The sequence below is a fragment of the Papio anubis genome, chromosome 7 (assembly GCF_008728515.1).
Source record: "Papio anubis isolate 15944 chromosome 7, Panubis1.0, whole genome shotgun sequence".
NCBI lineage: Eukaryota > Metazoa > Chordata > Mammalia > Primates > Cercopithecidae > Papio > Papio anubis.
Window position 1 is genome coordinate 41,514,562 of NC_044982.1, and position 12,312 is coordinate 41,526,873.

The following is a 12,312-nucleotide window of genomic DNA, read 5'->3' on the forward strand; positions in this document are numbered from 1 at the left end:
TTGGTGGTGGTGTCTTCTTGCCCTTGTTAAGGCCAAGGTTGATGAGAGACCCCTCTGGAAGCTGTTAGGGCCTCAGTGGAAGCCTGAGTGAGAAGTGGAGGTGGCTTACCTGGTCTTGCAGAACCAGGAGCAGCCATAAGTCAAAGTTGCTTCACCTTTCTCCCCCTTTCTCAACCCAGCCTGAGAGAGTAAATGGGTGGTGATGGCTTTGTTCATTGGATGAGGTTTTTGAGGTTCAACGGGGATGTAGCCTTAGCTGTGGCAACATTTCTAGATCTAGTTTCTGCTAAGCAAGTGACCTTTGGGGGAATTGGTAGCTCAGAGCTGTGGTTCAGGTTCTCCTGGTAATGAATGCCCAGTTCAGAGGTGGCTGTTCTCCAGGAGCTTTCAGTTTCTAGACAGTTCCAGTTTATTAAGAGGAGGCAGCAGAGCTGCCAAGGACTGGAAGTCAAGAAGGCTCCAACTGCACCGAGTTAGCTCTATTCAGACTGGGACCCAACACCAAACTGAACTGGTTTGACCTTGGAAGAAAAAGGAATTATGGCCAGAACACAGCTCAGCCTTGGTTTTCCTGTCTCGCTGACAGGAAATACTGCTATTCCTAGACCCAGAGATGAAGTCAAGTCAAATCAGTTCTTGGATTTGTCACTATCTTTAGAATGGTGGAGAGCGCTGTGGCTCTTATCAATTGTATGTCAAATCCATAATATCTTTTTTTGTTTAATGGGAGCTGGGGCAGATGGGTCATGTCTCTATAAGAGGCAATTTGAAACATGATCAAGCCTCCAAAGGCCATGATTACATTAAGGAAAAGAAAAATGTTGGGAAAGCAAGATCCTGTTTATTAAAGGTACTTCTTTTCAAGGAAGAGGAAAGAGACTGTAATAAGGAAGAAATGGAAATGAGAATCAGGTTATTGCCTAAAGCCCTCAAGGTTAACATGCTTTCCTCTTTTTCATTGCCCTTAACTATATCTCCTTGTATATCTGGGCTTAAGTATACAGTTGATTTGCTTAGTATTGGTGTTAGAAGCGAGCTGTGGGTGAAGCCGTGTTGATGCAGAGATGGAAGTTATGTGAAGCTGGCACCCAGTAGGGAGATAGCAAACAGGAAGGGGCAGTCAAGCCAGCATGGGGACAGGTGGTGTCCCTGAGAGCCAGTCCCTGGCTCCAGTGTATTGCCTAGACAAAGGATTGAGCTTAGGCTTCTCTAGATTTCAGTAAACCAGTTAGAAGACAAGGGGCACAGTGGCTAGGTGGCTGGAAAATCCGAACCACCTGATTGGCATGGTGAGTGGACTTTGGCATGGGGTGGAGGTACCACTGGAAGCAGCTTCCTGGACAGGAACACAGGGCAGGGGAGCTCTGCCTGGAGACTGCTCAGCTGAAAGGGACAAGTCAAAGTCACAGCCAAAGCTCTTTCTGGAATGTGTGTCTAGGAAGTGAGTGTGAGTATTCCCTCAGGATACCAAAGTCTGACCATAGCTTACTCTCTCACAGTAATTGTAATCTCTGGTTTATTTTTTTACATTACTCTGGACAGTCACTTGCACCAAGCCAGATAAGCTGTAGATTTGCTTGGTCACTGTGGCAGGTGGCTTCACTGAGGGGTCTGTTAAGCTTGCTATTTCCCTACCTTTACAGTTGCCCCAGTGCAAGGGTATTTAAAATGGCCCAGTTTTTAAAGTTCTTGATATGCTAACCCCATTGTAAAACGTCGACAACTTCTTAGGTAAAGAACCTAAGCTCACAGAGCTGTCATCTTAGCTGAGACGTTTAAAAAACAAGACTGAGTAGACGACGGGAGCCAGAGCCCTGAACTGGGACTGAAGTAAGCAGAATTCTGTTTCTGATAATATCATGTGTGTTTTATGCTTGGCCTCTGAAAGCAGACTGGCTGGGTTCACAGTCCTGTCTCTGCCACTCGGCGGCTGTGTTACTTCTCCCAGCCTCAGCATCTTTATCTATAAAATGAGGATAATAATAGCACTAGCCTCATGAGATGGTTATGAGGATTAAATGAGATAATGCTTATAATGTGCATGACCTCAGGACCAAGCAAGCACTGAGGTGCCTCTGCTGCCATTATCTACACAAAACATGTGAGCAGGGCTGACTCAGCAAGGTGGAAAAAGCCAGCTCCCGGACACCTTCCCTAAAGTGAGTAAGGGTTGACTTCTCGGTGTATCACAAATGCTTCCCACTCCTCAGAGATGTGCCCCATCCTTACCAGGCACAGTGAGTAAAGAGAGCAAGGTGACGCCAGGACTGGACTGACAAACTCTTCAAGACTGAAGCGGCCCCTGTGGGTACATTAATCAGATCTGGTGTCAACACGAGCGAAGCTCTGCCCGTTCCCTCCCACCACGATTCAGTAGCATCACTCAGCTTTGGACCCTATTGGAGGCCCAGGCCGAAATGCTCAGAAGCCCCATGTGGTGTTACTCAAAGTGGGATCCTTGGATCATGCCCAGGGCTGCTTGTTAAAAGGATTCCTGGGCTCTAACTCCTCTGATCTAAAGTGTGCATTGGCCCACCAGTCAGTTTAACAAGCTCTTTCAGGTGGTGCTTGAGTCACTCAGGTTTGACTCCCAAAAGTAATATAACCCGGGGAACCAAAAGGACACTGTTGGGGAAGTTAGGCACAGCTGAGCTGAATTAGCGAAGTGGCTCTGAGGTCAGGATGAAGGTGGGGGAGGTGGGCTTGTTATAATTCAACCCTTAGAGCTGCCTTCATGAGTCTGCGTGCTCCCAGTAGGGCTCCGATGCTCTGGGGGGCTGGCTGAGCTACCAAGTTATTAAACTTAAGAAGGAAGAAAGCTGAGGGCTGCCTCCACCACCCCCTTTAGAAGCCCCAAACACTCATTTCTGTAGCATGCCTTGGCTGGCCTCTGGTCCCCAGGCAGGTTTTATAATCCAGCCAGAGCAAGGCTCTCTCTCAGGCCTGGTCACCAGGCTGCGTTCTCAAAAGCCTCTGGGAACATGAAACTAGAGCATTCCTTTCTTCAAAACTGTTTTTCTAGCCTGAAGAGGAAACCCAGGTGGGAAAAAAGAGTTTGCCAATGTCTACACTGCTAGATAGCGAATAGTCAGAGAATTTCCTTCAGTGCCTGGGGTCTACTCAGGCAGCAGCTAACTCATACATCCCCAGAGTTTCCTTGGGAAGGGAATAACATATTTTCTAGTTAACTTCCTCAGGGAGAAAACCAATTTGGCTAAGCCAGGCCTAACTATAGGTAGGACTGGGTGACCGCACCAGGCAGGCCTGTGCATGGGTTTTGGAGGCTCTCCTGGCAAACCCTCATCACCCTGCTGGTAAGTGTTGTCATTTCTTGGTGTTTTACTGGGGTCGGTGTGGGGAAGGAGCCCAAGGAGCTTCAGAATGACTGCCAGCGCAGATAGGGCTAGGGGCTCTGAGCCCGCCTGTCTGGACTGCCATGCCAGCTACAACCCTTAACTTTAGGGTTACATTGCTCTGGCTTCCTGAGCCATAATGTGAGGACAATAATAGCACCAAGTGCCATTGTGAGGCTTAAAGGAGTGTGAAAAGCACATGAATTGTTCCTGGCATTTAATACTCAATAAATACTGTCAGATCTTAAGTCTATCTGCCATCAGATGTCCTGGGCAGTGCAGCCATTTTTGAGTTTTGTTAAAATGTGGAGTGAGGCTGGGCGTGGTGTCTCACGCCTGTAATACCAGCACTTTGGGAGGCCAAGGCGGGTGGATCATTTGAGGTCAGGAGTTTGAGATGAGCCTGGTCAATGTGGTGAAACCCCGTCTCTACTAAAAATACAAAAAAATTAGCTGAGCCTGGTGGCGCACGCCTGTGGTCCCAGCTACTCAGGAGGCTGAGGCAGGAGAATCCATTGAACCCAGAAGGCGAAGGTTGCATTGAGCCAAGATCACGCCACTACACTCCAGCCTAGGTGACACAACAAGACTCCCTCTCAAAAAAAAAAAAAAAAAAGTGGAGTGAAAAAACTCTCCTTTTCTCTGATGTAATAAGAGTTTAGTGTATTAAAATCCTTGAAAGGAGAGGTAAATGTATGTTCAATGCTAAAAGGCAGTAAAAATTTGTATGTTTTCTGAAAGAACTTGGGCAAGACCACAAATCTGTTGCCTTTTGGAGAAAAAAAATGGAGTTGGGGAATGAAATATACCCTTGCGGGCTGGCTCAGAGCCATTAACCATTAACATACTGGTGACTTTGTGCTGTTCTTCATTCCAGTTTCAGTTTGTGTTTCTGCAGTGCTGGGTGGCAGGCGCTGTGCCAGGTGCAGATACTGCAAGCGCATCCTGTGCCTGCCCTGTGTTTCTTGCCCAGGACTGGTTATGACCGTGGGCAAGCCATCGCTTTTCAGCCTTCCCCTTCAGGGACCCCTTGAGCAGAATCTGCCTGGTGGGTGAGGTGGGGCAGATGAGCCTCATGACTGGGCCGAGGGGCCCTCATGCTCTAGCTCACTCTGGGTCCCACGTGCACGCATGCACACACAGCACACCCAGCAGGATGGGTGTGTCTAGAAGAATGCCGAGCAGGTGGCCTTGGACAATTCACAACCAGCCGAGCAGGTCCCCTCCTGTGCCCTGTACTAGATGCCAGCTGCCCCAGCAGGCCTGTTGTGACTGCCAGGCCCCATTTAGGATTGTTTTCCTCTGATGTCCTTTGCAGGGTGGGGCTCTTGTATACCCACAGCCTGCTCTGGGCAAAATTATGTAGCACGGTCTCTGCTATTAATTTTTTCCAGTAAATTAAAGGCTAGAGAAGAAGAAGAAAAAGAATCAAGGATCCAATATTAAGAAATCTGAACCCAAACCTTACACTCCAGTGCTGAACATGGTGAAGGATTAAGCCTCCTGTCAAGAAAAACAAGCCTGACAGCCTGTAGGCCGATAGAGGGAGGTGGGTCTTCTCTCCAGAAGCCTACTTCTGCAGGAACCCAAGAGTATGGAATGAGCCGTGCAAAGTCTGATTCAAAAAATAACCCACTGGGCATGCACCACCAGTCACTCATCCAGTGTCCAGCTGGCAGCCTGGCAGCCCATGGCTCCCATGCACAGTGCTTGAGAGCTTCATTGTTTCCTATCTGCCGGTGCCATCAACAGCTCTGGGGTGGCAGGGGCAGATCTTGGGCTAAAGGACAGTGGCCAACGGCTTTGGGCCAAAAGGCCACAGCAAAACCAGCCAACTGAGAGGAGGAATGTCATGTCCACAGCGAATACCTACTGCAGCAAGGCTGTAGGAGACTTTGGGGAGGAAGGAGGGACCCTGTTTCCCATCCAGGGCCCTTTGTGCACAGTGGTGGTGCGCAGGTATTTCCAACTGGGAGCCCCCACAGGGTCAGTGGCTGGTCTGTGCACTTGCTACTGGACCCCTAGCACTGTGCCTGGCACATGCAGATGTGCGTGTGCCAGTGGACTCCAGCCTCGTGATGTACCTTCATCTCTGTGCCCTTGATAGGGCGGTTCCAGGGTTACCTCTGCATGAGTTCAACCCTCAGGTATTTGAACAGCACATAGCCTCAGCCCAGCACTGTGCTGGCTACTGGGGCAATCTAGGCAGCTTGTAAAGGCTGGGCCTTGCCTTGAAGCTTAGTTAGAGATGAGACTTAGGCATTTAGCACAAATGGGCATGTCTGGGCTCCGAGTGCCAGAGGAGTTCAGGAGATGGGCCCTCAGTGAGAGTGGTTTGGCACTATGGGAAGGGCAGGACTGCCAGGTGATTGCTTCTCAAGCTCTTGATGGGCTCTCCTTCTGTCCTGCCCACAAGAGCCCAGCCTTGGGCTCCCCATCTAGCTGTCCAGAGAGGCTGGGGAAGGCTGTTGGTGAAGGGAGGGTGGGCCAGAGCCGCCTGCTGTGCACAGGTTGGGTCACCATTCCTATTCCACTTTCACTGGTCCCTTGGTATCCAGGCACATGGCAGCCACTGCTCCGGAGAGTGGAGCCTAGCAAGGAACATGGACACCCAGCACTTCTGTCATCACCATCACCATCTGCATCTGCCTTACCTGGCTTACCTCTCCATTCAGCACACCTGGGAGCAGTGCCCTTGCAGCCCTTCCCCCTTGACAGAGCTGTGACATTGAGCCCTGCCCTGGTCCAGTAGCTGAGGGCCCAGGCTCCCCTTGCCTCCTTTGTCCCATCAGCCCAGGTACGGAAGGTGGCAATGAAGTCTCACACTCAGGGTAACCAACATGCAGTACTTATGGAAAGACTAATGTGATCAAGGGTTGAGAGAATAGTATACTGAACCTAAATGTACCCATTACATAGTGTGAACAACTATCAACATGCAGTACTCAATGAAAGCAAAGGGATAATAAAAATGCACTATTACTGAAAGTAAGAAAGTGTGGGGTATGTTAGAGAGACAAAGGAGCCAACTGAGAAAGCTCCCAAAGGCAAAACTGCAACAATTTGAGTAACAACATAAATGTAGCATTGGAACATAATATGAAGTATAAATATTTATGAGTCCATAGTGATATAAAGAAATGATTGAATAAATTGAGAATAAACATCTCCCATGTATTCCCATGTAGAATTCCAGGTAGTTTATGTATTTGCTCTGCCTTCAAGGATGTGGAGCATAACTCCCCACTTCTTTTGTTTTTTTGAGACGGAGTCTTGCGCTGTCGCCCAGGCTGGAGTGCAGTGGCATGATCTCAGCTCACTGCAAGCTCCGCCTCCCAGGTTCAAGCGATTCTCCTGCCTCAGCTTCTTGAGTAGCTGAGATTACAGTTGTGTGCCACCACGCCCGGCTAATTTTTGTATTTTTAGTAGCTATGGGGTTTCATCATGTTGGCCAGGCTGGTCTCGAACTCCTGACCTCAAGTGATGCACCTGCCTCGGCCTACCAAAGTGCTGGGATTACAGGCATGAGCAACCTCCCCACTTCTTAAGCATGGACTGCATATAGTAACTACCTTGTAAAGGATACATTCAGGAAAGGGAGAAAAAGTAACCTTATGGAGGAACCTGACAAACACTACCTCAGCCAGGCAATGAAGGGTAACACCAGCATAAGCATGATGAAGCAGGTTGATAGTATGTACCCTTGATGTGTGATGAGAGTGGTACTTTACCTCTGTGGCCTTCCTCCAGAAAAACTTATGCCTGGCCCTGGCACGGTGGCTTATGCCTGTAATCATAGCACTTTGGGTGGCTAAGGGAGGAGGATCGCTTAAGTCTAGCAGTTCAAGACCAGCCTGGGCAACATAGCAAGAGCCTGCCTCTACTGGAAAAAAAAAAGCTGTACATGGTGGTGTGTGCCTGTGGTCCCAGCTACTCAGGAAGCTGACCAGGAGGATTGCTTGAGCCCAGGAGGTTGAGGCTGCAGTGAGCCATGATCCACTGTACTCTAGCCTGGGCAACAGAGCAAGACACTGTCTCTTGAAAAAACAATAACAAAAAACATAACCCCATCTAGTCATAAGGATAACATCAAACAAATCCCACCTGAGGGATGGTCTACAGAATACCTGGCCATACTTTTCAGAACTGTCAAAATCATCAAAAACAAGGAAAGAATGAGAAACTGTCAAAACCAAGAGGAGTCTAAGGAGACATGAGACATGACAACTCAGTGAAATGTAGTGTTCTGGCTGGGATCTTGGGACAGAAAAAGGCCATTAGGTAAAAACTAGGGGAATTCAAATAAGGTATGGACTTTTATTAGTAATGTATCAAAATTGGTTCATCCATTATGATAAATGCCACCTGTTAGTGGAAGATGTTAACAATAGGGAAAACTGACTAATGGGTCTGTGGGAGCTCTGTGTACTATCTTTGCAATTTTTCTGTCAATCTCAAACTATTCTAAAATGTTTATTTTTTAAAATGCTTTTTTTTTTTTTTTTAAAGACAGGGTCTTGCTCTGTCACCCAGCCTGGAGTACAGTGGTATAATCTTGGCTCATGGCAGCCTTAACTTCTCAAGCTCAAGTGACCCCCCATTTTAGCCTCCCAAGTAGCTGTGAGCACAGGTGTGTGGGGGCCACCACATCCGACTAATTTTTTTTTTTTTTTTTAATTTTTGTAGATACAGAGTCTGGCTATGTTGCTCAGGCTGGTCTCAAACTCCTGAGTTCAAGTGATCTTCCAGCCTCGGCCTCCCAAAGTGTTGGGATTATAGGCACGAGCCACCACACCTGACCTAAAAAATACATTATTCTTTTTTTTTTTGGAGACGCAATTTCGCTCTTGTTGCCCAGCCTGGAGTGCAAGGGTGCAATCTCAGCTCACCGCAACCTCCACCTCCCAGGTTCAAGTGATTGTCCTGCCTAAGCCTCTAAGCCTCCTGAGTAGCTGGGATTACAGGCATGTGCCACCACGCCCGGCTAATTTTGTATTTTTAGTAGAGATAGGGTTTCTCCATGTTGCTCAGGCTAGTCATGAACTCCCGACCTTAGGTGATCTGCCCACTGCAGCCTCCCAAGGTGTTGGGATTACAGGCGTGAGCCACCATGCCCGGCCATGCATTATTCTTACTGTTATTTTGTAAGCGCTGTATTTCTTCAGGGGGAGCAGGGGGTAAGAGAAAGTTTCCATTAAGCTGGACCAATGACGAGTGCCCTGTCCCTGCCCTGCCTGGTTTTGTTCTTGGATGTGCCAGAGAAGCAGGAGGGAGGAACAAGAGGCCATCTGGCCCCAGTTCCCCAGCTGGTGGAAAGCAGAGGCAAGGAGGGTTACTGCAGGAAAGTGAGAGGATGCGCAGGAACCTGTTAGAGGCCCCTGGACCAGGTTGGAGAAAGCTGGCTGCTGTTAGGCTGTGGTCAGCTCCCGGGAAGACGGACTCCACAGCCTCACTGAGCCACATGGCATCACACTCTGTACTGGCGTGGCATGCACCTGGTGCAGCAAACATCACTCTATGCCACACACTTGGCAGCAAGTGGAGACCTCACTAGAAGGGTGAGGGGCCTGCCCTGCTATTTGCTGTCACCATCCCTGACTTAGTGACAGATGGAAGCTGGCATTCAGGGCCTCAGTCATCCAGCCTAGAGGTAAACCAAGCATGTTTCACCAGTGCCCACTGTTCCCCGAGACCTCTCACCTTCCTTCAGAGGCCTGAGGTGGTAGAAGGGCATGGGTTTTGGAGGCAGCAGATCTGGGCTCAGGCTCAGGCGCCACCACTTGACAGCTGGGAAACCTTGGGTGATTCACTTAAGCTCTCCGACCTGTTTCTCCAGTTGTAAAAGGCAGATAATACACCTGCTTCACCCACCTTACAAGGTTAGTCAAGGATCAAATGAGAGGCAGTAGACCAGGAGGGACTGTCTTAGGGGTTATTGTTTGGGTAGATGAGGCAAGAGTGGTCAGCACTTTCTTAAGCAGCAGGTAAAGCCTTGGTCTTGGGGCTAATTGGTAGTAGAGTTTTGTATATAGTCATGCCACATAATGTTTTGGTCAACAACAGTGCATGTATGACAGTGGTCCCGTGAGATCATAATACTATATTTTTACTGTACCTTTTCCATGTTTAGATTTACAAATACCACTGTGTTCCAATTGCCTACAGTATCCAGCACGGTGACAAGTTGCACAGGTTTGTAGCTTAGGAGGAACAGGCTACCCCATCTAGCCTAGGTGTGCGGTAGGCTGGGCCATCTAGGTCTGTGTAAGCGCACTCCATGATGTTCACACAACAACGAGATCACCTGACTGCTTTTCTCAGGGCGTATCCTCGTCATTAAGTGACATGACTGTATTAGGTTGCTTTCAGTTGCAGGTAATAGTAAGTCCAACTCACATTGGCTCATATAACTGAAAATTCAGAGGCCACATGGGCCTCAGGAGCCATGTGATCAGGGCCATATTTCTCAGTCTCAGAGCATGTGCATGTGCTGGCTTCTCACGCTGATTTTCTTCTAGGTAGAAAAATGGTTATAGGAGGCCCAGGCCACACATTCTACCATCCCCTAAGAGGAAAGAGCTGCTTTCCCCCTGTCATACAGTGTCCATGACGTCTCTCTCTTTAGACTGTTTTAGGTCACATGCTTATGTTCTGAATTGATCACTGGGGCAAGGACAAGTCATGCCGACTGGCTTAGGCGTGAGTTACTCCCAACCTGAACAAATTACTGGGGCAAAGAGAGATAAATGAAAATGATTGGGTTAGCCAATCGGGGCCTGGGCCTGGAGGTAGGAGATCATCAAGCCCAGGCAAACCTTTTGGCTGCTACAGGCGGGGAGGAGTGGCATGGATGCCAACAGTGTCCCTACAGGCTTCTATCCCAGTCATAATCCACTGTTTGAGAGCAATGGCCATTTGCCTCTATAGCATCCATTTACCCCTTTGGCAACAATCCTAATTTGCATTTGGGGCATTGTTCCTTCCCCTTTCCCAAAAACTATGTGCTTCTAATGAAACCTCATTTCCCTCTCATGGGAGAGGCATGTGACCAAGACGTCGGCCAATTGGTGCACTGTATTCTCCAAGCCACCGGACTGCTTCTTGGAGAGGCACTTGGTTTGATTAAAGCCAGTGAAACACAATGATACTCGCTGGGAAGGAAGGCTGGGGCGGCACCAGGTGTGCCTGTCTGCTGAACCTGACCCCAAGAGGAGGTAGGGTCTAGAGCTGTTGGTGCTGCCATTTTACAACCCCATGGAGAGCCTGAGATTGAGGCTAATGTAGAGAGATGGAGGGAGGGTGAGGAACCTAATAGGGCCAGCCTAATTCCTGGACTCTGCAGTTTCAGAGTCCACAGATTGCCTCTGCTTTAAAAGCCAGTTTGGGTCAAGTTTTCTACCAGTTGCAACGGTGTCTTATTATACTCTCCTCCCTATTCAAGGGCAGTAAATGCCACCAAGCCTTGCATGTGGGCGACTAGAATGCTTGGTCCAATCCTTACTATTTGTCACTTGACACTAATATTACATGAAAAGCATCCCAGTCATGAAAGATATGGAAGAATGCTCAGTAATACCATGAAGGGAGAGCAGTTTGGAACCATTGTTTACTGGTATTGTTATCTCAGGGGTGTTTCCCCTGATTATCCATGAGGTTCTCTTTATGCTCTGCTCCCTGTAGGGTCTGGCAGGCTTCCCAACTTACCTGGTGTTCAAAGTGGGTCTAAGGGTGAAACTGGAGCCCACCTGGATATAGAGATCTATATTAGTTTTGTGTTTATTGATGGGAGAAAGTCTTTATTTGGGGTAATCCACCTTGAATGCTACATAAATGTCTTCTACTCAAGGATTCACATGATAAATCTCTCCAAAGGTGCGGTGGCTCACACCTGTAATCTCAGCACTTTGGGAGGCTGAGGCGGAAGGATCGCTTGAGCCCAGGAGTTTGAGACCAGCTTGGGCAACATGGTGAAACCCCATTTCTACAAAAAATACCAAAATTAGCTAGCTGTGGTGGTGTGCACCTGTGGTCCTAGCTACTTGGGAGGCTAAGGCAGGAGGATCTTCTGAGCCCGGGAGGTTGAGGCTGCAGTGAGCATCCAGCTCACTCCAACTTGGGTGCATTTGAGCAAGATCCTATCTCAACTGAATGAATAAACAAATCTCTAGGACCTACCTTGAGAGCTGTCAGGAAACCCTCCGGAAAAGGATGTCTCATGGATATGCCAGTGTAAACTCTCCTGAAATAACCCTTTCTCTTTTCTACCCAGACTAACTTTACCTACCCTTCAGGGCCCAACTCAGATCCCTCCCTCTTGGTAAAAAGCCAGTTCAGACTGAAGCAGTCCTTTCTGTTAACCACACTAATTATTACTGCAATTAATCTCACAATACCTTGAGGCTCCTGGTGCTGAGAGGATTTTGCCTTTTGTTATAGTGATGGAAAGGATGCATTTCAATATGTTGCCTTGCAGCGCAAACCTTTGTTAACAGGGCAAAAATAGCACACGGGGCAGGAATTACATTCCTGGATGTGCATTTGGCTTATTTACATGGATTTGGGTGTCCTCTAGGGACACCATCGTCTCTCCCCTCCAAGAGGGTCAGGCCACAGGACATCCATGTTCTTGGCCTCCCATGGGAGAGGGGCTCTCGCCAGAGGAAGGGAAAGCCAAGTGGCCACAGAGTTCCAGCCTGTCCCTGGGACAGCCCCTGCCTCTGGCCAGACATCCACCCACCCTTGCTGAGTCAGCCTGCTCTGGGGCTAGGGCTCAGTCCTTGCTGTCTGTCAGAGACAGACCGTGAAGTGCAGTGTGTGGAGGGCTGGGGCATAGCACACCGAATTACCCCAGGGAGCTTGGAAAACAACTCTTCCCACTCTCTGTGAGGCCCACGGCTTCCTCTACTGGAGGAGACAGCATGTGAGGACGGAACTCAGTCATTCCTCTGTCACCACCAAT

General features: G+C 48.7%; 1 protein-coding gene across 2 annotated transcripts in view; it reads left to right on the forward strand.

The window, feature by feature from the left end:
- The window catches only part of MAX (MYC associated factor X), a 96,952-nt gene that overhangs the window by 27,677 nt on the left and 56,963 nt on the right, over positions 1 to 12,312 (forward strand). The gene's annotated exons all lie outside the window — the stretch shown is intronic.